The sequence below is a fragment of the Furipterus horrens genome, unplaced genomic scaffold (genome assembly GCF_987537825.1).
Source record: "Furipterus horrens unplaced genomic scaffold, mFurHor1.1.pri manual_scaffold_3, whole genome shotgun sequence".
Classification (NCBI taxonomy): domain Eukaryota; kingdom Metazoa; phylum Chordata; class Mammalia; order Chiroptera; family Furipteridae; genus Furipterus; species Furipterus horrens.
The window spans coordinates 54,609,457-54,635,945 of NW_028327173.1; positions in this window are offsets into that span (position 1 = coordinate 54,609,457).

Sequence of the window (26,489 nt, forward strand, 5' to 3'; positions counted from 1 at the left end):
CAAATGGCAGGAGTTCCTTCTTTCTTTTTGATATATAGTATTCCATTGTGTAAATGTACCACAGTTTTTTGATCCACTCATTTACAGATGGGCACTTAGGTTGTTTCCAGCACTTAGCTATTGTAAACAGTGCTGCAATGAACATAGGGGTGCATAAGTTCTTTTGAATTGGTGTTTCAAGATTATTTGGGTATAATCCTAGTAGTGGAGTTGCTGGTTCAAAAGGCAGTTCCATTTTTAATCTTTTGAAGTAATTCCATACTGTTTTCCATAGTGGCTGCACCAGTCTGCATTCCCACCAACAGTGCAGTAGGGTTCCCGTTTCTCCACATCCTCGCCAGCACTTGTTCGTTGATTTGTTGATGATGGCCATTCTAACTGGTATAAAATGGTATCTCATTGTGGTTTTTATTTGCATCTCCCTGATGGCTAATGATGTTGAGCATTTTTTCATGTGTCTATGGACCTTCTGTATGTCCTCTTCGGAGAAGTGTTTGTTCAGGTCCTTTGCCCATTTTTTAATTGGGTTGTTTGTTTTCTTGATGTTGAGTCGTATCAGCTCTTTATATATTTTGGAAATCAGTCCCCTGTCTGTGATGTCATTGGCAAATATGTTTTCCCATATGGTTGGTTTTCTTTTCATCTTGCTGATGTTCTCTTTTGCTGAGCAGAAACTCTTTAGTTTGATGTAATCTCATTTACTTATTTTTTCCTTTATTTCTCTTGTTACGTGAAATATCTGATATTTTCTTGCCTGTTTTCCTCTAGGACTTTTATGGTGTCACGGCTTACATTTAAGTCTTTGAGCCATCTTGAGTTTATTCTCGTGTGTGGTGTAAGTTGGTGGTCTAGTTTCATTTTTTTGCAGGTCCCTATCCAGTTCTCCAAGCACCATTTGTTAAAGAGGCTCTTCTCACTCCATTTTATGTTCCTACCTCCTTTATCAAATATTAGTTGACCATAGAGGCCTGGGTTTATTTCTGGACTCTCTATTCTGTTCCACTGATCTATATGTCTGTTCTTATGCCAGTACCAGACTGTTTTGATTACAGTGGCTTTGTAATATTGTTTGATACCTAGTGTTGTGATTCCTCCTGCTGTGTTTTTCTGTCTCAAGATTGCTTTTGCTATTTGGGGTCTTTTTTGGTTCCATATGAATTTATGGGGTATTTGTTCTAGGTCTGTGAAATATGTCATTGGCATTTTAATAGGGATTGCATTGAATCTGTAAATTGCTTTGGGTAGTATGGCCATTTTGATGATGTTGATTCTTCCCATCCAAGAACATGGCATTTGCTTTCATTTATTTGTATATTCCTTAATTTCTTTCTTCAATGTTATGTAATTTTCAGAGTACAGGTCTTTTATCTCTTTGGTTAAGTTTACTCCTAGGTACTTTATTTTTCTTGTTGCTATAATAAATGGTATTTTCTTTTTTGTTTCTGTCTCTGATATTTTATTGTTGGTGTACAGAAATGCCTTAGATTTCTGTATATTTATTTTGTACCCTGCTATTTTGCCAAATTCACTTATCATATCGTGTAGTCTTTTAGTGGAGTTTATAGGATTTTCTGTGTATACTATCATGTCATCTGCATATAATGAAAGTTTTACTTCCTTTTTCCCAATTTGGATGCCTTTTATTTCTTTTTCTTGTCTGATTGCCGTGGCTAGGACTTCCAACACTATGTTGAATAGGAGTGGAGAGAGTGAACAACCTTATCTAGTTCCTGAGTTCAGGGGGAATGCTTTTAGTTTTTGTCCATTGAGTATTATGTTGGCCTCAGGCTTCTCATATATAGCCTTAATTATGTTAAGGTATGCTCCCTCTGTTCCCATTTTGCTGAGTGTTTTCATCATAAATGGGTGTTGTACTTTATCAAATGCTTTTTCTGCATCTATTGATATGATCATGTGATTTTTGTCTTTCATTCTGTTTAGGTGATGTATTATATTTATTGATTTGTGAATATTAAACCATCCTTGCATCCCTGGAATGAAGCCCACTTGATCGTGATGTATGATCTTTTTGATGTATTGCTGGATCCTGTTTGCCAAAATTTTATTGAGGATTTTAGCATCTATGTTCATCAGTGATATTGGCCTGTAGTTTTCTTTCTTTGTTGTGTCTTGACCTGGTTTGGGGATTAGAATAATACTGTCTTCATAGAAAGAGTTTGGGATTTTCCCCTCTTCTTGGATTTTTCGGAACAGTTTGAGGAGGATAGGAGTTAGTTCTTCCCTGAATGTTTTGTAGAATTCGCCTTTGAAGCCATCCGGTCCAGGGCTTTTGTGTGCAGGGAGATTTTTGATTACTGTTTCAATTTCCTTCTTTGTTATTGGTCTGTTGAGACTTTCCACTTCTTCTTGATTCAGTTTTGGAAGGTTGTATGTTTCTAGAAATTTGTCCATTTCTTCTAGATTGTCAAATTTCTTGCCATACAGTTGTCTGTAGTTAATTTCTAACTATCATTTGTATTTCTGAGGTATCAGTCGTGATTTCTCCTCTTTCATTTCTGATTTTGTTTATTTGAGTCTTCTCTCTTTTTTTCTTGATTAAACTGGCTAGAGGCTTGTCGATTTTGTTTATTTTTTCGAAGAACCAGCTCCTCGTTTTGTTGATCTTTTGGATTGTTTGTTTAGTCTCTATGTCATTTCATTCTGCCCTGATCTTGATGATTTCGTTCCTTCTTCTTGCCCTAGGCTTTGTTTGTTGTTGTTGTTCTAGTTCTTGCAGCTTTATGGTGAGGTTTTATATTTGAGATTCTTCTATCCTTTTCAGATATGCCTGTATTGCTATGAACTTCCCTCTCAGCACTGCTTTTGCTGTGTCCCACAGGTTTTGGGCTGTTGTGTGCTTATTATCATTAGTTTCTAGAAATTTCTTGATTTCTTTTTTGATGTCATTGTTAACCCATTCATTATTTAATAGCATGTTATTCAATCTCCATGAATTTGGGTGTCTTTGATTTTTTTCTCTGAGGTTGATTTCTAGTTTCAAGGCATTGTGATCTGAAAAGATGCTTGATATGATTTCAATTTTCTTGAATTTGTTGAGGCTTGTTTTGTGTCCTATCATGTGGTCTATCTTTGAAAATGTCCCATGTATGTTTGAAAAGAATGTATATTTTGCTTCTTTGGGGTGGAAAGTTCTATATATATATCAGTTAGGTCCATGTGGTTTAGTGTGTTGTTCAATGCCTGTATATCCTTGGTGCTTCTTTGCTTTGATGATCTGTCTATTGTTGATAATGGAGTGTTGAAGTCCCCTACTATGAGTGTGTTGTTGTTGATATCCCTTTTGTGGTCTTCTAGTATTTGCTTTATGTATTTGGGTCCTCCTATGTTGGGTGCATATATGTTTATCAATGTCATATCTTCTTGATGGATTGTCCCTTTAAGTATTATGAAATGTCCTTCTTTGTCTCTTTTTATTGCCCTTGCTTTTAAATCTGTTTTGTCTGATATGAGGACTGCTACCCCGGCTTTTTTTTCCAGTCCGTTTGCTTGGAATATTTTTTTTATATCCCTTTACTTTCAGTCTGTGTAAATCTTCTGTTTTGAGGTGTGTTTCTTGTAGACAGCAAATATGTGGGTCCTGTTTTCTTATCCATTCCATTACCCTATGTCTTTTAATTGGAGCATTTAATCCATTTACATTTAAGGTTATTATCGATGTGTATTTATTCATTGCCCTTTGTACCTCTGTTCCTCTCCTCTCTTGTTCTTTTCTTCTTTTTTCTTAGAACACACCCTTTAGCATCATTTTTCTGAACATGACATGTTTGCTCTCATCTTGGGACCTTTACGTTATCTGTTCCTTCTACCTGTTGGGCTTTTGCTTTAAAGATTTGCCTGATAAGCAATGGCAATTGGGGCTTGAGGTTTCCCTGAATGTGAGCACAGGAGAGTCCAGAGAAAGAGTGCTATTAGTGCTGGCTTCACATTATTTTATTACAATCTATATCTATGACTTGAGAAAATCACAGATCCACCAGTCATCTATAGAAAGCTAGAAAGCTGTGGGTGATAAGAAACTGGATGATGTTGTTAACTCTGTAGATTTAAGTTTTACTGCAGGTTGAAGCAATTGTAATCATAGTGTGTTGTTTTGTTTTTCTTGAGGACATTAGTATTGGGATGTTATATTTGCAACAACTTTTAGTGTTTGTAAATAGTAAATATCTTATTCCATCTCAGGATCTTGCATTAATTTTAATTCCTCTTTGAAGGGAGGATTTGATAAGCATGCACAGCACTCAGCATATATTCTACATATACATTAGCTAGGTGTATTCTGAACCAATACTATGAACCCTTTGTGATGGATAAGCACTTATGCTTTTTCAGTTCCTAAAGTTCGCCATTTTTACAATGAGTTCTTTTCATTTTCAAGTCTCTTGGCAGGGTCTTTAAGGTTGACTTTGTTTTCCTCTTGTAAAAATAGCTTCTGTAGATTATTTTTATACTGAAAGCATTAAATAGCATCAAAGTTTAGCTCTATTTAAAATCATTGGTCTATTCAGAGGATTGCTTAGCATTTTTAATCTTTCACAATTACCTCACAATTTTGGTGGTGTTATACGTAATAGAAATTTATATCTCAGTTGTTTAACAGTCCAAGAAGGGCATCGCTGGTCAGTGGATGGCATTCCCCCATCCCCTAAAGCCTCATAACCTTTTGCATCCATCCAGCCAATTGGGAGTGTAAAGAAGGCTTACCAGTTTCTTAAAGCCCAGGCTTGAAACTCAGATCATTTTTACTCATGTTCCCATAGTGAGAATTTGTCCCAAGACCATAATTAGATGCAAAAGGGATGGTGAACTGTTGTCCCTGGGTAGGAAGCCATTTCCAATAACAAAATCACTCTGTCAATGGGGAGTACAAATATTGTTGAGTGGCCAGCTGACTCCTGTCACAACGACTTATGTCAATTATCTTAGTGCCATGTGATGCTTCAGTTGTCAATCAAATGTAATGCTCAGCCACAACAAATACATCTCTCCTTCCTGGTTACCATAAGTGCTTTTCACCCTTTTAATGGTCCCCTTATTATATACTCCTATAGCACTTGATATTCCCTTATTTATACATTCTCGTCATTTTTATTTGTTCCACTACACTAAGCTTCTTAAGGATAGGACCATGGTCACCTTGTTCACTGCATTCCCCAGTACCCAGCACAGTGCCTAACATAATGCCTCATATAGAAGAATCTTAATGAGCTATTTTGAATGAATGAATGTACTAAATTTCCACTGCAATATATTATCTCTTAAAATGCATTCTATGTTTCAAACTACCTCTCATCATTTTTGGATTGGTTGGTAAGCTGAATTAATCAAACAAAAATTAAGACCCTCTGTCCATTTGCTCTCTTCAAAAAGGACATTATACAAATGTCACATGCCTGATGCATTATAAGAGACCACAGGATGAATTGCCCTGTAATGAATATTCACAGCCTGGAGGAGGTACTATCTTTCTTAGTCAGCTTTTGTCGTTAGTGCAATATTATACCTGAAGGTAAATATGTATTTCTACTGCTGTCATTCTGGGATAAGGAAGGAGAGCATGTCGGATTAGCTTTATTTGAAGAAAAGTTGTGGCTGGGTGAGTCTGAAACAAAAGAAGCCTCCACTTAGGTTCTTTTCTAGTTCACCAAACTATGGTTCCTTCAAGCTCAACATTCCCTGGACTGGACATTTGTGAGGCTCATTCATGATTAGGAAGGCCTGGGTAAGCTGCGAGCAGTAATTTTCCCTTTCAATAACCTGCTAAGGCAGGACAGAGGATACTCACATCCAGACACAAATTTAATTTGCTGCAGTCTGCTAGACCTTAGATTTTTAATCTTTTTATGTGGTTTCTAAATAAATACTTGCTGTACAGTTTTAGTATCCAGAGAAAGACCTGGGTTTAAGCTGTGGTTTCACTTGGTTTTCTTAGAAAATTTGTCACCTTTAAAAAAAAAAAAATTCTGTTTAACTTTCACATAGGAAAAAAAAACTGATTGCTACTTTTAACACTATAAAATAATTTTATTTCTAGATGGCTCCTATGTGTCTGTTCCAGCCCCAAACCCTGGGGAAGATTAAAAGCATGAAAAAGGTACAGTATTCCCTCACTTACCACGGGTATTATGTTCCAGACCACCACCACCCCCGCCCCTGTGAAGTAGGAACCTTACATTTATTCTACACTCTTAAACCTTCGTAACTTTAACAACATATATAGTACTGCAAAATCCCGCGATATAATGAAAAACCCACAATAAATAATTAAATATAATATTTTTAAAAATCCCGCGAGACAGTGAGGCCGCGATAACTGAACTGCGATATAGCAAGGGGCTACGGTATTTTAAAATGGTACAACTTTATTACTAAGGATAACTGTTACCTCAACTATGATAACTTTCTATTTTGTTTTCCATATTACCAATGACGATTATTTTGTAAGCATAAACAATGTTATCAACACACCATTCTTTTTGTAATTAATCTTTGTTTTGCATATGCCTCTCAGTTCATGAAGGTATAACAGTGAACATTTTAATTCAATTTAGAAAAATACGGTTCACGTTAGTTAAACTTATATGTAACTATTTAGAATTTGAAGTCTTTTAAAATTATTTTTTGGTTTTTGGATATTTCCTCTGAATGATTCATGTGCTTATTTCCTGACATCTAATTGGTATCCCTTTGAGGTTTAGTTTATGGATCTTTAGCTAAACCTATTGTGATAGGTTGCAGGGGTTGACCAGATAAGACTCTTTATCACAATGTGATGTGAACTGTACTCTGGGATTTGCCCTGTCATGCAGACAAACTGGTTGTTGATCAGATTAGGAATAAACTCTTAGCCCTGATAACAAAGGTTGGATAACAGAGAGAGAATTAACATGCTTTTATGCAAGGATCATTTATAGTAAGGTTTTAGTAGCATCAAGTAGTCGATTATAGCTTATAAAATAAGTGTTACTAAGGACTGACATTCTTGGTTAAATAAATTATATTTTTGCATGCATATGTGCACATCCTTGTGCGCTTTTCATTAAAAAATAAATAATTCCTGTTTGCAGAGAAAACAGATGTTCATCTCCTAAGGGCTGGATTACCTTCACATTTCCATCTTCAGCTCTCAGAAATTGAGTTCCAAGAGATTATCGGCTCAGGTAACCTAAGAAAATACTACTCTGCTTTAGTTTAATGAGCTCAAGATGATGTGTTTATTTCTCTTAAACAATTTTAGGTTCTTTTGTAAAAGTATATAAAGGACAGTGCAGAAATAAGTGGCTATAAAATAGTAAACAATCAAATGAGAAAACTAAACATATAGGTGGAACTATGAACTTTGAGAAGCATATGAACAGTAAGCCCCTTGTTTGATTCATTTGCTTACTGAGGATTTCCTTTCAGACCATTTCCAGTTACCAAGCCAACACCTACTGCCCCAAGTCAGATTTGGACATGTTTTTTTCCGAGAAGTGACCATTCTCTGCCAGCTCAGTCATCCCTATGAAATTCAGTTTATGTATATCTGTCTGAATGATCCCAGTCAGTTTGCTATTGTCACTCAGCACATATCAGGGTTTTCTCTATTCTCCCTCCTTCATGAATATAAGAGGTATGGGTCTCTTGTTCTCAGTTATTATTTTCCATGTCATTGGAATTACCTTTGGAACAAACATTTCAGAGACTTTCTGCTTGGGGTAAGACTTTACCTTTTGAAATCTCTGAGTACTAGGAAATGTGGCATTTTAAAGATGGCTAATAATGTATGCCCAATAATTAGTGATTAAAAATACTTCAGTGCATTCTTAAACGGAATTCAGTTGAAGATAATCAGTTCAAGGAATTTAAATTAGTAAGTGAATCTTATAATCATTAGGCTAAATTTGACATACCAATAAAGCAGATATATGTAAACTCAGATAAAATGATTACCAGGGTCACAGTGTTTATTTTAAAAGGTTTTTTAAAAGAATGGTCTTGTTCAAGTCTAACTTGAATTCATTTTCTAGGTCTATGCATAAAATAATTAGAAGTGGTTTCACTCAGTGAGTATAGTAGATTTTATTTTTATGATACTACAAAGAAATTTAGTATAGTATTACAAATATTATAAAATCAAGCAGAATATTTTAAGTAAAAGTTCAGTATCTGAATTGATCTATAATTAAACATTATCTGATATACAAAAGCTATTTCAAGATTTGTGAAATTTTTAGCTTATTCTGTGATAAAGCAAAAACAGGCTGAAACTATACAGAATAACAAATCACACACACTATTGATTTCTCTTAGAAAAATATAGCATTGGCTTTGACCATTTCATCCTCATTAAATATTATTTTTAAATTCCAGGATTCTTGATTTGCAGTCTAAATTAATTATTGCAATCGATGTTGCCAAAGGTATAGAGTACTTTCACATCCTGACACAGCCAATTACACACCATGACTTGAACAGGTATTTTTTTCCCCTAAATAATGAACTTAGAATTGTGTAACTAAGAATCTAAGACATATTTCAGTAAAGATACATTTTAGATTTATTACAGATTGGGGTTTTCTGCTCTTTGGGTAAGGCTGGAAGGCTACCATAAGCTTAGGCAATATTAAAATTGGTCATTGTGTTTTACATAAATAAAAAGCTATATAACAACCTCTCAGGGATCTTTTAAATCTATTCAAAATGTCCACAAAGGTAATGATATCTGTAAGATTCACCAACTAACTGGTGTTTAGGTCAGAAAAGTCAGATCAAGGTTTGAAATCAATCACTATTATAAAATGTCACGTCTTAAACAAAGTCAGGTGCAACAGAAGTACCTGATGTAAAATCATCTGAAACAATACCTTTGCACTACCATTTTGATATTTTTGTAATTATAAATTCAGCTAAAGCATTGTAGGTCATTTACCTAGCTTTTTATGTGAAAATGTTTTCATGTGGAATAGAGACTAGAAACAAATATAGAATCAGAAGTTTCCAGAGGTAGAATCACAAGGGATTTCAAAAATGTATTTTTTTAATACAGTGAAAGCTTTCTCTAAACAAAGTCTTAGAGGAAGGCCAATATACAAAGTGGAGCAGTTTTAGTTGAAGGCAGAGTGTAGACTAGGTAATTCTGTTTACTTACCATTTCTCACTCCCAAAGGGAGAGATTCAAGGGCCATCACTGTGGAATCCCAAAGCGCTGTAAGGAATAGCTGAATAAGCACTGACCTACTTTAGGAAACAAACTAGAATATTGAAGCCAATAATTTTCTTTTCATGATTAGCAATAAGGTTCATGTAGAACCCACATAGAGTCTTTTGTACAAAGCCCGAAGATCTAAAACTACTAAATATTAAATAATTAAACTAATTACACCACTTAGTCATTCCTTCAACAAGCATATAGGTAGCTACTATGTTTAGAGTCTTTATACTTGGCTCACTAGAGCTTGCGAAGTGAAACTGCCGTAGACTTCATTCTCAAGGAGAGTCCATGCTTTAGCAGGGGGAAAAATACTTACCCAAATATATGTTAGTTATAAAATAACAAGTTCTATAAGAGAGATAATGAAACTTTTCTATAAACTTCCAAAAAAGAGAATATTGAATACTTTTGAGGACTTTAGAAGCAACTTCCTGGAAGAGGTGACACCCCTGCAGGTTGAATTTGAAGGCGTATTCTAGGTATATGGAAGACAAAAAGAAAATAGAGGCTAGAAAGTTAAAGGCATATGGAGCAACAGTACATAGTTTTGTTTAATGGATGAAATGTATAGGTACGTCTATATAGCATATTATAATGTTTGAAGCAGACTTTTGGGGAAAAAACAGAAAAGTAAATTGGAACAAGAGCACAGAATCAGAAATGGCTAGCCTATGGTAAATTAGACTATTCTGTAAGCAAGAAGGAGGCATTGAGAATGTTTGAGCTAGGAATCACACATTTGGAACTGTGTTATGGAAATATTAATCTAGCATCTTTATAAAAGATCAGCTTGAAGGGGTAATCAAGAAACTAGTGAGGCAGTAGTTACAGTAATCTAGATAAGAAGTAATGAAAAGCAAACGTTCACTAGTGACAGTGAAATGAAAGGAAGAGAGAGATATGAAAGATAGGAGAGAGAAACTAAAAGAAATTGGATATGAGAACAGTCAAATCGTGGTTATTGGAAATAAACATATGAAAAACAATCAATTTATAATTATTTACTAGTTTTCAAATGAAACTAATTTCTTCATTATTAGTTGTTAGTTCTTTACCTTTCTTTTAAAAACATTTATGTTAATAAACATACTTTTCTTTGCATATCAGTAACAATATTTAAGAAACTGATTTAGGTAATAAAATAGCATAACGCAAACTGCTGATTTGTGAGTTTTGGGGTATAATCTTGTCATATCTTGTCATCCCAACTGTTTTTGCATGTGGTATTAAAATGAATGAGTGATTATTAGAAGCTTATTTCTATCTGTAACTATTCATTTGTGGGCAATCGAATGTGTGTTCTGTGGCCCTCTTAGTAAGTACAAGTTGTTACCACCAGGTTATAAAACAGAACCAAAAATAATGTTGGTTAAAAGTGGAAATAAAACATTTACCATATAAGAGATGCAAGTTTATATTTACCAATTTTTGGTTTCTAACTTAAAGGCTTAAATTATACCAAAAAGTCTTCAAATTTTATGAAGCATGACTTCATAGGTATCTTCAACATAATAAAGTCATCAACTATTGCATTTACTATTTGTGGACTCTTTGTTTATTAATCTTTAACCTGGCAACACTAAAACTGTTTTTCAGATTAATTCAGATAGAGCATTACATATTGCCCAGAAGAGTAGAAGTCCTTCCCCTCGGAGGGCTTACTACAGTCTGGCTGCACATATAGAACACATGCCCAGAAAGCAATTTAATTGCTATTTAGAGCAGAAAATGATAGAGGACCAAAATGATTAAGCAGCAATTTTTAAAAGATTTCAAGTAAGTCGAAGATCAAAGTAAAATGAAAAGCTTCTTGGAGGATGTAGAGCTAACGCTAGACTTTGAAGAATAGGCATGAATCTGTCCTCAGTCTTTTTACACCATACTAATCCTTGCATTTCTGCAATACTTGGAAAGTCCCACTGAAAAGAGGTAGAGGGAAAAAGGTGCACCTCAGAATGGGAGGACCTCAGACACATGTTTGTATTGTACTGAAATGACCTGTTTACATTCTTCTCTCCCCCACCACTCTGGGCATGTCAGGATTTCACGGGGAAAGATCCTGTTCTCTTTCTCTCAGATAAGACATTGAGTCAATGCATTTTTAACTGTAATAAATTTGTGGAGTGTTTCTATGAATGTCATTTTAGGGAACAATGGCCTCATTGGTACTAGAGAGAGTCTAACTTGTCCAATACCTTTTTATACTTCTAAAGGAAAGGGACTATTCAAGTTTATTGATCAGCCCAGAGAGAGGAAATACTTTTATCTTTGGTTTTGTGGTTGGCGATTTGTTTGATGGAAAGAAACAACTCTGCCTTTCCCCTGGTGAGCATCTTACAAAACAGGACTGAAAGTTAATTTTCATCTTTAGTGTATAGTAAGAAGTTCAAGGAATGAGTAAGAAAGTAGTTTTCCCAATGATGAGAATGATGACAATATCTACCATTTATTTAGCACTCCAATTATGAAAGGACTCCTTCTCGTGTATGTTATTTAATCTCACAACAGTTCTATAATATAGTTATTATCTCTATTTTACCAGTAAAAAAATGATTAAAAAGTGCAAGGTCATATTGTTGTAGTTTTCTTAACACTGTTTTATGCTATCCCAACAACTATACCAAAACCAAGTCAGAACAAAAAGATAGAAGGAGGCTGGTGATATTGGATGAACATCAGCCATATTTATCAACCTTGCTCTTTGAGTCTCAGTCCTTACCAAGCTTAATTTCTGAAACCCAAATCATTTTTTTGTATTACCTGCTTGTGCTTCTGTGTTCCTGCTTCATTTCTTTTCCTACACATCATGTTCTGTTACTGTGGAGCAGAGGTTGCGTCTGAGGCACACAGAAATGTTTTCTTTGGCCCACAATGTTTAAATATTTTTTAAATGTATATAGGTATAAGCAGGAATGTATGTTTCAATTTGTTGTAGACTCCACCACCTACCAACTTATTTACTTATACCTGGCCCAATTTATTCATTCATTCTGTGGCATTGGAGTTTGCAAAGCATGGTTTACAGCTAAAGACTTTAACAGTTTTTGCTTAATCCAGTAATTCTCTGTGTTCTCTTGGAAAAGTACATTTTCCAAATTGTTTGACCTAAAACAAAAACATCATTGCAAACATATATGGATCAAATGAATGGTCTTTTTCCTGTATACTTATACAGTACAGCAACACTGTAAACAATGAAATATACTTCCATCACAACGTTACATGGCACTCCATGAGATATGTATATGAAAACGTTTTATAAACCTCAAAGTGCTATAAAAATGCCATCTGTTTTTGCTATTAATGCCCTACTTGTTTTCTGATATGGCAAGACTGGGGAAACATTCCACAATATTCCCATACATACGGATATTTCTTTTTATATAACACAACTAATTAATTGGAGTTCTAGGTCTATATCTGAGTAAGACTCACTGTTGGTTTTTGAGTGTCAGCTTATTCAGATGACTATAAAGGAAAATAATTAATGATAGTTTAAAAATAGCCAACTTACTGATGACAAATGACAGCCAATTTAAAGTGACAAAGCTGGTAAGGGCTAAAAGAACTTTAATTTTGAAGATGACATTTAACTAAATTAGTGAAAATTTCAGAAAATATCAAAGAAACATTATTGGTAAAAATTTTAATAGCTGTTTTTAACTTGAAGTGTGGATTTGCCTTTTAATCGAATACAAAATATAAACACCCTGCATTTTAGAAAAAAAATATTCAAATAAAATAAATTTTAATTATTTTTCTAATTACCTAACTCTCAGGTACAATTGTATTCCTCGGTTCACATAGAATCCACTCTCACCTATTTCTTTCACTTGTGACTCTCCTAATAAGCAGTTATACAGAAAGCATTTAACATTCACTAGCAATATCTTGCAGATAATTCTGAATAGTAAATGCAGACAAATCAATTGTTTACGCTGCAATACTTATAGTAAATCTTGAAGGAGAACCCAACAAAATTTATGAAATACTTCACAACTCTACTTCTGTAATTCTTTAGTATAAAACCAACCACAGTGGCATTTAAAATTTTGTCAATTAAAAAAATTTATTTCCAGTTTAAAGGTCAGTTAATTAATTAATTAGCTAATTAATTAAAAATATGTGAATGCTTGATATGAGCCAGAGTCTGTGCTATGGCTGGGAATACAGCTGAGAATGACAGACTGTAGCACTTTTTCTAGCAGAGCTTAGAACCCAATGAAGTATTTCTCAAAACTTTCCAATTATAAGAATTATGTGAGGGCCCTCATCAAAAAAATTTTTTTTCAAAGACTCTACTTGAAAGCACAGCTTGAGAATGTCCTAAACTGGGCCTATGTTAAGCAAAATTGCCAGTTAATTCTTATGATCAAGCAAGGGGAGGAAACGTTGCCCTAGTGCAGTGGTTTTCAATACCTCTGGCTGCAGATCAGAATCTGTGGGAGAACTGAGAGAGACTCTGGGTCCCTCGGAGTGGATGAAGAAACTACTCAGACACTCACCATCTGAGGAAGGAAGGGAGGGGGTTTTCTCTGAGGAAAATTGCCCTCGTTTCTTTATTATCCAGGGTTTTTATCTACTTTCTACATGGAAAATGCATAAGGAAAAACATACAGCCCTTAACCAAATGGTTGGGAGTCATAACAAAAGGAAATGCAGATCAATACAGGGTTGAGGAGCCCAGGTATTTTACACAAGTTCAAAAACATTTACTCTTACTCAATCCTTCTATTTTTCACATCCTACTGACAAGAATTTGGGGCTGTTTAGAGAAAAACAGAGCAGGTTCCCTTTCCCTTAAAAGCCGCTTTGTATTTCTATTCTATCTTTAAAATCTCCCGGAGGGTGGGATTCAGAGCAGGCCTGGGAGACAACCTGCCAGCTAAGGGCCCAGCAGGGGGCAGCTCTGCACAGCGGGCAGTCTTTTAAACCAAGCCTGTCTGTCCCCCACAGCAGATTAGAATCTGTGGGAGAATGTTAAGAAAATTCTGATGCTACTTAAATCAGAATCTCCAGAGGTGGGGCCCAGGTATCATATTTTTAGAGAACACCCCAAGTGATTCCAATATGCAGGCAGCATTGAGAACTCTCTTTCAGTCTAATGTCAATTACATCTCTTAACCATTTGCCATACAATCTCATCATTCTATGCTGCCACATTGGAATGGGAATATTGGGGAGTTAAGCCACAATTTAGTTCCAAATGCTTTGAGAATTATTGCTCTAAATACAGTATAATAATACTTTATTCACTCATTCATTCATCCAATAACAAATGTAGAAGAGACGCACAGGCCCATGGTACCTATAAGAAGATCCAGTAGTTTACATGGGAGTTGCACTATCCTCCCATGGACAGTAAGGCATTTGGGAACTAATTTATAAATCATAATGGGTACTAGAAAGTTTCCAGGAGAGTAGAATCTTCACAGGCAGCCAAAATAGGAATAAATTTTTAATATCAGACAATTGCAGTACACATAGTTCATATGGGTATTCAAGGCTGTAAAACTCTGGAAAATTGCAGAACTACATATAATAATAATAAATCAATTCATATATATATAAAGACAACATGAATGTATATATTTTTATTATGTATCAATGCACATATAAGCAATCCATGTTTTTGTGATGTTTGCCACCTTTCTGAATTGCAGTTCTGAGTGAATTAAGCCCCATGAAAAATGATTTGAAGGACAATTTTCTCAATGCTGCCAGGGATGAGACATAGCTTTTACTATTTGTTAAGCATAGAAGTTAATTTGTTACATTCAATGGCTGCCTTAGAGCTCAGGGTACAGGGCTTAAGGGTGCCTGTAGTTCTGAAATGTTTATGTCCAGAATTGTAAATGTGACTTTCTATTTCCAAATGAAGAAAAAATTATAAAAGCAATTACTTACAATCTATGTCAATTTCATTACTGCTTTGTATAATGATAAGAAAAACTAAGCTATAAAATTTTTCAAGACAAAATTTGGATTTGTTTGTGTAGGTTATCTGCTGCAATAATAGACTCCAGAATATATAATGCTTCCAAACAATAGAAGTTTGTATCTTGAATGTATGAAAAAACAGGTATTGAGGTGGTCCCCAACCATGAAGGATCCAGTTTCAATATGTGGTTTCTAGCGTCTCCTTGGGGATCATCTTCATTAAAGTGAGCATAAATGGGACAAGAATATGTGAGATGTGCATAAAACATTCTATGAGCCAAACTCTAGAGTAATATGCATCACTTTCAGTCACATCTCATCATCTAGAACTTAATCATGTAGTCATGACTAACTGCAAGGGGTACTGGGAAATACCTATCTTTGTTCCCACTAGAAAAGCAAATGAGTTTTGGTAGGCAGCCAGTAGACTGTTAAATTTACCTTGTTTACACTAATGACAACAGGTACTAGGGTCTGGGTAAAGACAATAGCTGAAAAGGTTGGTCTAGATAGTCATGAATCCATTGCACACATATAATGTTAATTGGGTTTTTAAACACAGTGTCACAATTCATAAACTAGTTGAGAAATAGAGGGAAAGCTATTTAATAAAATGTATTATATATGGATTAATTTTGAAATAATTCCAATTCACATTTGTTAGCTATGTTAAAGACATGAGTCTCACTTTGTGAGTGTGGGGACATATGCGCCTGAATGAAAACAGAGTTCAAGAGTATAAACATATACAGAAATGAGATATAATATTATGAAGTGTTCTATATAAATCCAAAAACCTAAGTCAGAGTTTCATGTTTTATGTCATGAAGACACACATATACACACACACACACACACACACACACACATTTTTCTTTGATTGAAAATTAAACACAAGGAGACTATTATTATTCCATTCAAGAACCTTGTTGCACCATATCCAGTAGGAGTTTCTCAAACATTTAATTTTACAAATTACTTGAATCCTATTTATGAGCTTCACTCAGGTGTTGATGTTCAGTCATAATTTTCATTCCTATTTCTAACATGCTTAGTCTCCATTTGAAGTCAATCTGTCTTTAGCTTTGTTGAAGAGAGAGAAATTCTTTAGCCCTCTTAATTTGTTTTTATTGCTGGACTAATAATAAAATTGACACAAAACCAGATTAGTAAGAGAGGAACCAATTTAATCCATACACACAGGAGATTATAAATCATGCTCAGAAATTATTAAAGAAGGCAGCTTTTTAAACAAAGAAAACAATAAATTCAAACAATAAATTTGTGAGGATTTTAAAGCAGGCAGCTTTTTTTAATACCTTTTTAAAGAAAGAAAACAGTAAATTTGTGAGGATTTGCCAGGACAAAGAAAGTTAGGTTTTGGTGCTCATTAGTAAGAAATCTAAAGAGAAAGAGGGCTTGGCTACCAAATTAGTGAAGAAGTAACAAGGTTTGTTTTTACAGGCTTGTGGGCCCTGAATTCTTTAATTCTGGTGATAAAAGCGTCTTTCTTAGCCCTCTTATCTGCTTGAGCAAGAAGGGCACCTTTCACAGGGGAGGTTTATGTCCTACATTTCAAGGAGAAATTGAGGGTCAACTAGCCCTTCTTACACTGGTTGCTGTTTAAGTAACTTTAATTCAAAATAATTAATATGTCATTGTGGGATTTTGGGGTCTACTTGTCTTGGCCTCTGGCAGCTCCCTTCTCTGAAACCTCCCTGAAAGTTTTTTCACACATTAAAAGTTGAGCTGGTAGATTATTTCATCTTATTGAACCAATTTCTTAGCCCTAATAATATGTCAGTTCAGTTAAATTTATTTTAGGAGGTAGTGATGCATGTGGGTTCCCAGAGTTAGGCCTCTAAGGTACAGGAATCAGATATTTAATAAGTGGCATTTCTATGAAAGTCAAAGAAAGCAATAGTTATTTATCAGATTAGACTATAAATCTAGTCTGAGTCTAGGGGGCAGTCAGTCAAGAGAAGAGATCTCCTGATGTAGGAGTCGAAGTATTCTTGTAGTTTGAAATATCTCTGATGATGTCAGCAGGAGTTCATGTATACTTTCTTAGTCTTACATATCAACAGGCATGAAGAGTGTGTACACATGAGTTAGGCAAGCAACTTCTTTTAAGTTTATAACAAGTAATTCAAATAGTTCACATGGCTTTATAAAAGGGAGCAGTTTTACTTCTCAGTGACCTCAAGATAAAGAGTGGGAGAAAAACTGGAAACATTAGTTTGGATAGTTATAGCCAAATATAAGGAAAATAGAAGAATTCAAGAACCTCTCCAGCTTACAGGTAAAGAGAAAAGTCTCAAAGACAATTAATAGAATTAGAATTTGATACCCACAAATGAGTATTATAGTTTCTATTAAAACATATTTTCTTCTGTCTACAATCAGCCACTTTTTCTAACCAAGATAGCCCAGTTTAGATTAATTTGTTTGCAAAATAATCTAGTTTCAATAAACGTGGCCTGGTTATTCATATAAGTACAACAAGAATAGCAATTGATCATATAACCTCTTTTTAAATCTGTCTTGCTACTTAAAAGGGATTTTCAAATTGAACCTTTAATAGTCCCCCGAGGCTCAGAAGCCAAGATTTCCCCTGTTAATACTTTTAGATTTGGGTTTATTTCTCTTTTCTGGAGGTCTCCAAAATATCCCAAGGTTCATGCATCTGCCAGGAAGTGACCTTCTTTACTCCCCAGTAAGGTTGCTGGATATGCTATAAGCAAAGTACCAGGCTGAGATTTCCAAGGGACTTTATTTGATTCCATAAAGTCAACCTTAGATTCTTAGAGTTATCTGATTATATCTGAATTGATGGAAGTTTCTCTCAAATATGATATTCTAGTCATTCTAGTCAAAGTCTCAGTAATAACCAGTTTCTAAGTGTATCCCATTACAAGAACAGATTTTTAGTGAACTTATGCAAATAACTACATTGCCATGAAAATCAGAATGCTCAGTAAGAGTCTGGATTTTGGAGGTATCAAGTAGGGAGATAAATGTTTCTGTTCTGTTTACAAAGATATAATTTAACAAATTTCTGTAAGTCATAAGTAGTTTAAGAGAAAAAGAAAGTGTTTTTTTAATAACTGGAAAACAAAGATTAAAGGACCAGCAATATTTCCAACAAGAATTTATAAAAATTGAAATTGTACTCATTAGTTAATGCAGTCTCACGTACTAATTCTCATTGCTCTCCATCTTTTGTCAGCAGTTTTATGAAGTCAGTTTTTCCTTAATATCCTGTAAGTGCTTAACTAGTTCAATGATATGATCTGAAAGTTATTAGAAACCTATATTCTAGAATACTTTGAATCTCTTTGAAGGTGAAGGACATTTGTAAAAGCATCAGAGTAAAACAATTAACTGCCTGTAAATGACAAAAGACTTAAAATGGCATAGTTAAATATCTGATTACAATGCAATTGACAGGGAAATTTGGTTATTTCTGTAACACACATTTTAAGATCGTGACTAGAATTATGACTGATAACATTATATAAGGACATTTTAGATTTTTAAGAATCTCATATAATCTTTAGAACACTCATATTAATAACATTCACTCATGCAATGTAACTTAAGAAGGTTTTTACCATTTATTTGACTATGCTTCCCATGTAATTTAACATACTGAGTAACTATAATTAGTTTAATGTCTTCCTTTTTATAAAAAGAGAGTACAAATCCTTTGAAATGTTCCAGGGACACTGCAAAAAAAAAAGTCAGATGAGGTAAAAAAGACTTCGTTTAGAATTTGATTATGAGAAGTTTTTTTTTTCCTTAATATATCAAAAGGTTTTAAGACAGTCAAATAAGATTATAGGTTACTGTGAAACAATACTTAGTTACCCATTTAATCACAGTGACAAACACTTCTCAGGCAAATACAGAAAGTTAAGTAGTCCTAAGCAAAATTTAGTTCTTTTAATATTAAGACCTAAATAAAGTCAGCATGAAGCACAGTAGCCAAGACAAAAATCTGTACTTTCTGGGAAGATTATTTTAAAAGGTAAAGAAAAACCATTTAACTATTATCAAAAGTGCAGCAAAGTCCAAGAAAACATTGTCCTTTTAGCAGATAAAATAAAATTGTTTTAGTTTTATGTAAGTACACCATTGGTATTAAAAGTTATTTTTAACACCTTTATAGTAAATTCATTTACCCTTATCTAGCTTGATCACATAGAAAAATTTCTTTCTCAAGATTCTTTTTTCACAAACCTTCTACAGATTTTTCTATGTCCAATATAGTTTGTCCCTTTTTCTCTTTCCGAAAGCCTTTCTTATGCTTCGGTGATTGCTGGTGGAGTGGGGGTAGAGGAATATAGGGTGGCGAGTAGTGATGGGCAGAGACTTGACTTGGGTTGATGAACACACAATGCAATGTCCAGACCATGTGTTGTAGTTGTGCACCTGAAACCTGTACAATCTTGTTAGTCAGTGTCACACCAAGAAATTTAATAAAAAGCTTTAAAAAATGCCAGCTTTATTTTAGGACAAAATTACTTTTTAAATTTTCCTCAAAAATGCATCTCTATATATACTTCATGCCTTCTTTTACCAAAAACATATATTATTTTCCTCTGGTATAGAGTCATTTCCTCATTATTTCTAGTAATCTTGTATTAATTATAATATTTAAACTTTATTCTTATTGTTTACACTACTTCAGATGTCCCCTTTTCTTCCCCCTTTGCCCACCTCCACTCAGCCCTTGCCCACCTTCCCTCCGGCTACCACCGCACTGTTGTCTGTGTCTATGGGTTACGCATATATAAGTCTTTGACTAATCCCCTCACCTTCTTTCATCCAGTCCTCCTCCCTCTCCCAGTGAAAATTAATAAGTAAGCCACTGTGAACTGTCCTTTATGTTAGCATTCAGTAGATTGACAGTTGATACATTTTATAATTTCTAGAAATATATGCATTTTCATGGAAAATTTCTTTGTGGAAAATCTACTTTACTAATAGACACAAACTTATCTTTTAGTTTCTCTATAATTAGATGCCCAAAGGAGACAAACCTATGTTTAGTTATTAATATTCAATATTTTATCTTATTTGGAAATGATCTAGATATTTAATGAATTCTTGTTATTTAATTAACTTAATAAAACTAAAGTTTCAAGTTACAAAAAGACATTCTGGGAGTTACTTTTAAGTAAGCATATCTATTATAAAGCATAATTATTGTAACTAAAAATTCTTACCTCATTTGAATTTAATTTATTTGTTTTCAATAATTATGTTTTGATTACTTATGAAAATTTTATTATACCAAGTTTTTGTGTGTGGGGGGGGGTTGCTAACAAACTTTGTAATGGACACAGCATAAACTTATTTGACTTTTAGTAAACCTGGGTACAATAAAAATATTATATTATCTGTGTATAACTCTAAATACCTGCCTATTTTAATTAAAACAGCAAAACCAAACCAGCTACAGTATTGAATACTTTCCTAGATCACATGAGCCTGAAATTAATTTGGGTTAGTTTTTATATTTCTTTATTTATACAAGTGCTTAATTTTTAAGCCAATTAATAGAGCTCTGTACAAATTAACTTTGATAATACTATCCAGAAGTAGAAAAGTATCACACATCTAAAACATACATACAGGATGGGGCAAGAGTAGATTTACAGTTGTTTGTATGAAAAATAATACTATAATTAATAAATGGTAACAGAAGAATAAACTCTGTGTTTTGCATACTCACAGCTGTAAGCCTACTTTTGGCCCACCCTCTATATGGGCACACAGACACAAAGAGAGATCTTATGGTTACTAATGGTATTTGTGAAGAAGATTTTTCATTTGCCAATTCCTCCTTTTTAAATTTTTTTCTTAAGCGTGGGACAATTATACTTCTAATGTCCTGATTATTTCTTTTTACAATATTTTCAAATGCCTAAGGGCAAGTAGGAAAGGGTCCAAAGGCACATAGGAAGGGGTTTGAATGGACCATGACTTTTGTTCTAATATCTGTCTTTTCATTTTATTAAGGGAATCTAAATGGCTAGCTGTTATATCAATATGAGAGCTCTCTAAACCTTTTTTCAATTTAAAAGTTTTTCCAACTCAAAAGATCTATTGTCTGGCCATTGATGAGTCGGCTCTATCAATCTTAATAGTGACTCAAACCAGTAAGCCTATGTATGACTTAACCAGGGATGCAAGAGGCATTCTCTAAGATAGTCGAGGAGGGTGGGGAGGGAAGCAGCAGCAGCCCTCCCAAGATCCAGATAGTTTATTCCTAGAGTTAGCATACGAAAGAACTATGAGAAGCCTGTCATCAAACAGCCCTTCTAAAACTGGAATCATGTGTTTTTCCTCACATTGAACAGAATAGAGTTTTTGATTCCCTAAGCTTGGACCTTCAACCCATTCAACCGCCAACCAGATGTATATACATCCTCTGGCTGGTGGAGACCAGAGAAAATAGATTCATTGATCGTAATGAAAAAGATGACGGAAAGCAATGACTATTTCTGGGAAGAATGGGATCAATTGAAAACAAGAGTATTCATCCAAAATTTTTACCAAAGTCACTTATGCCTAAGGATCTAGCTTCGCAAATATTTTCTGCTTCTAATCTATACTTACAGAGAGTCAAAGGACTCTCACCACTATTTGTTTCCACTGGATTGTGCAGATAGAGATTTCAGAAGCTGACATGGTAGGAAAACTTACATTGTGCTGACACTTGTCAAATGTCCCTAAATCTCTTTATTGGCAGTACTTCCAGGGACAAAAGCAGTTTTCCAGCCAGTGAAGTCTCCTGTCTGGTTCACCAAAACTGTTATTAAGGCAAAAATTACCCTCCCTGCCTCTCATAGTTCTTGTGACTGGACTAAGAATAAAATTAACACAAGAACAGATTAACAGGAGAAGAACTAACTTAATGCATACATATGGGAGATTATAAATGATGCTCTGAGAGACGACTGAAGCAGGTAGCTTTTTATACTCTTTACACAAAAAAACAATAAATCTCTGAGGATTTGACAGGACAAAGAAAGTTAGGTTTGGATGCTCATTTAGTAAGGAATCTGAACAGAAAGAGGGCTTAGGGTGGTAAATTAGTAAAAAATTAAAAGGGTATGTTCATATACACTTTTCAGCCCTGAATTCCTTAACTCTGGTGTTAAGGGTGTCTCTCTTAGTCCATTCCCCCAAACCCCCACCCTGCACAGGGAGGGCACTTTTCACAGAGAAGATTAATTTCCTGCATTTCAAGGAGACAAAGGAGGGTCAAGCGCTTTTTCTGCACTGGCTGCTTTTCATGTAACTTTAATTCAAAATAATCAATATGCCGTTGTGGGATATTTGCAGGCTGCTTGCCCTGGGCCCCAACAGCTCCTTGAGCCTCCAGATAAGCAGAGTTCCCACTAACTCTCAAGTTCCTACATATTATTTAAATAGACCCTTTACCATCTTACTCATCATCGTCTTCTTTCAAACGTCAATTTATCCTTGTCTCTTCACCTGATTCTCATAGTTCTCAGAGGGTATTTTCAAACATTGTCAACACATTTCATTTTGGTTCAGGTTCCTCAAAAAATAGCAGGTGCCTTCTGCCTCCGCTCCTCCGCTGCTAAAACGTCCCTTAGTCCTGCGTCTTCCTGTCTTTGTACTCCAATGGAAATAGCTAGTTTCCTTCCAGGCCTAGTTAAAATGTTCTCCCTTTTTCAGCTACCTTCGTTAGAACGTCTCATTTAATTTTGGCTCCATCCACTAATTCTAAAAATAGTGTTCTTACTTAACACCTCATTAAGTAAATTCCCTTAGACACATACTCCCTTTAAATTAAAACAGGTATATTTAAATCAGAGGAAAACTCATTCATTCTGCCCACACTATCTCACACAAACCCAGTCAAACCTGCCATCCCTCACTGTAACTTCCACTACAATCTTTGCATCATCCCGGCCAGACAGATCCCTGAATCTCACATTTTAGGGGTGGGTTCTAAACCATCGTATGCCATTAGAGATAATACACAGGTTTATATGTGGGTACAAAACATATGTACCTGTGAGTGTAACAGAGCATAGGAAGTCAGGGTTTGGCCCACAAAAGGAATTCTGTAATATCCAAATTCACTTCTGGTTTGGCATAAGAATACTATGACTCCACACTGAAACCTGGCCTCAGAATGTCTTATTGCAGTGCTTTTTGTGGTGAAGTGGTTCACTTTTTCCCCTTCTCCTTAGCACAGCACAGCCATTCCCTGTGAATTCCTGAAGCCAAAGCCCGGGGAGACAGAGGTCCTGTTCCTGTAACCGGCTTACCTTCTCTCACCCAAGATCCGAGCTTGGAATAGTAGAAGGGATTTCCTTCTTGATCCTCTGAAACCTTTCAAATGCTTTCCTGTTACAGATGGTGAACTTCCTGGCCTGCAATTTTCTACTGTTACTGGTTCCTTACATTGCCATTTTCTATTCTTTGGGGATATGGCCTGTATAAAGCCAGCTTTTGAAAATGTCAACAAAGGCTTTTCTCTTTTGGGTCTCATTTCTTTTCTGCTTGCATTTCTTGAGAGGCACCACAAGTGCCCCTCCTGGCTTCTTGCCAATTTCTTGAGCAGCTAACCTTTCAATAATATTATTAATGCTGCCTTGTGGTTATCTGTGCATTTCTCAGTTCATCGTTTTCAACCCTTGTTCACTGAGATTCATTTATGTTGTTGTGTTCTTAAGGTCCTGGAGTTCAATTGACTGCAATGCAACTAGGGACCCAGGGCCAGAATTTCTAGCTATTAAATGAGAAACAGTCTTGTTAGGTAGATTTTTTCCCCTGTTGATTGAATTTCCAATAGCTATACCTTGAACATAGCCTAGAAAAAGAATACAGATAATTATAAACTTTCTAGCCTTGTTTAATATTTTCAAGTTCAAAATTCTTCCTCTTAGCCTTGGGAGGAAGCGGCTTTCCAAATAATGTTAGTCTTCTCTTGAGACTGCGGACAGCTCTGGAAATTTGTGTGGGCCACAGGATGCACCGATAAGGAGCACAGACTATTGAGCCAGACCTTGCAGGTTCAAATACCGGCTCCTGTGTCCTTGGACAATTTATTTAAAAGTAAGTTGTTGTTTTTTTAATTTGTAAGATATCAATAATAATATCTACCTTATTGGATGTAACTAAAAAAACACATTATCTGTTATTGTCATTATTTTTCTTTTTTATTCTTCTGAAATAATATTTTCACTATATTCTTAGATAAGCAAGTTTCTTTACTAAGTTAAGTGTGTCTAGGGCCCTGTCTCTCCTTGTGATTGTATTACCATGAACTTTGCTTATAATATATCAGATGGCTGATTTCTTTCTGTTTTAAATAACTAGGAGGTAACTGTATGGTTAGACTCTAGATCTTTATAAAGAAGGGCCAGGAAATTCTAACCTTTTATTACAGTCTTCATGGAGACCTCTCTATTCCTTCATGATTCAAGCTTGTATCAGGGATTCAGTGGGACACTCCCATTAGGTAGATGAAAATCTGGAACAGAATTTGGATAAAAAAACACATCTGAAGGTTCACAGGGTAATTTGATCATTCAAGATCCTTTTCTGTGATTCTTCTTCCTAGGGCTCATTCAGAAAACTTAAACATACAATTTAAACATGAGCATTCAATTATTCAACAATCATTTGCTGGTGAATTTTAATGGTACAGAAGGGAAGTCTCATTAGAGGCACATCCCAAAGGTCATGTCAGGCAAAAATAAGTCAGGTAGCAGCAGCCCCAGTTTTGCAGAGGATGTATGGAGAAACAATGTAGTTTAGATGGCTTTTCTTCCCTGTGCCCCCTTAGCTCATGCAGGGACTCAACTCAGCAACTGTCTTTCTCCCTATAAAGAGCAGAGGATGGTTATTTAAAAACCATGGTTATTCCAAAATTAGTATTGAGATAGTTGTCCCCTGCTCTTTCTTCTTCAATAGTCAGACAAAAGGAAGAATTCATCCCATCACAACTTCTCAGTTCCTCAGAGACAATCATTTTTCTCATTTCTCTTTCTGTATTTATTGTGTCACTGTCATTATGTCACTTGACTTTTTTTCTGCCTCAGGTTCCTCAGTTGCAAATGAGATGATGTCCTTGTCTACCTGTTCACAGACACCCTTGCATTTAGTGCGGGTGTCAGGACGATACATGGAGCACTTTAAAGAAAGATTTTACAAGATAAATTGTATATCATTTCTATTAATTGCATGAAACTGAGTTGCCAAAAACGTCTCAAAATAAGATGCATTTTGTGTCCAGCTGCTGGGTCTATACTATTTGTTTAGTAGTCTGGATTATTTTCCTGCCACCAAATGTGAAAGGCTGAAAGACATTGTGGTTACTAAATGGTGTGGAGAACAATGTACTCCTTTTCTGAAAGGCTTAATGTTACCTTGACCAGCATGGAGAAAAGAGCATGCAAGCCTCAGGAAATGATTAGAACTCTTTAATCCCAGGGGGATGGTCTTTGTATCAATTACATTTTAAGCCGTGTATGTGAAGAACTGTATTCTCGGTGACTAAGCCCTCACTTAATGGCTTTAAAACCTACAGAATATAGGTGAAAAGCGTGCTTGCTGGCCCAGATGAAACAGCATTAGAGAGCACTGACGATATCTGGCTTCTTTTCTTTGGGGAGGGAAATCCCCTTCTAAATTCTTAAAATAGCAGTTGGTTTTTATTAAATCTGTTCAGAGTTAAGGGTCTGGGCATCTTGAGTGACCCCTTTTCTTGGGAATGGAGCACATTTTAATAGGCTTTTTCCTGTCTGTGGTTCCTGAAAGGTTTAGCTGCTGGCAGGCCTCCTGAATTGCTGGGATTTGTCAAGGAAAGAATTGATTACAAGCTTCTTCTAATTCTTTCCTTTTCTTTAATTTCTTTTTCCTATTTCATACAAAGAATTAGAAAGATATTCTGGTCTCCTTCTGTTGAGATATGGCTGAACTTAAGGACAGATATTATAGCATTGAACTTTTATTAACCTCTTCTGGGTTTGACGAAGTTTCTTCATTTTTACTTCCTCAATATGAGGCTAAAGAGCCATTATTTGCCAAGCTTGTTTCACAGCACTGTAAGCAGTAGAGAGAAAACAAAGATTTGTTTTGTTTTGTTTGGCTTTTTCGGTCGAATTGCATCTACGGTCTCTATCTGAAAAGGTAAATTTACTATAGTCTTAACACATGCTATTCACTCTGATGAATATATCTACCCCTGTGGTACTTGCCTACCTCCTTCCCCTCAGTTCCACTCTGTATCACTTTTCTCCTGGCTAAGTCCTATTACTTCTTCCAGGAAGCCTTCCTATATGTT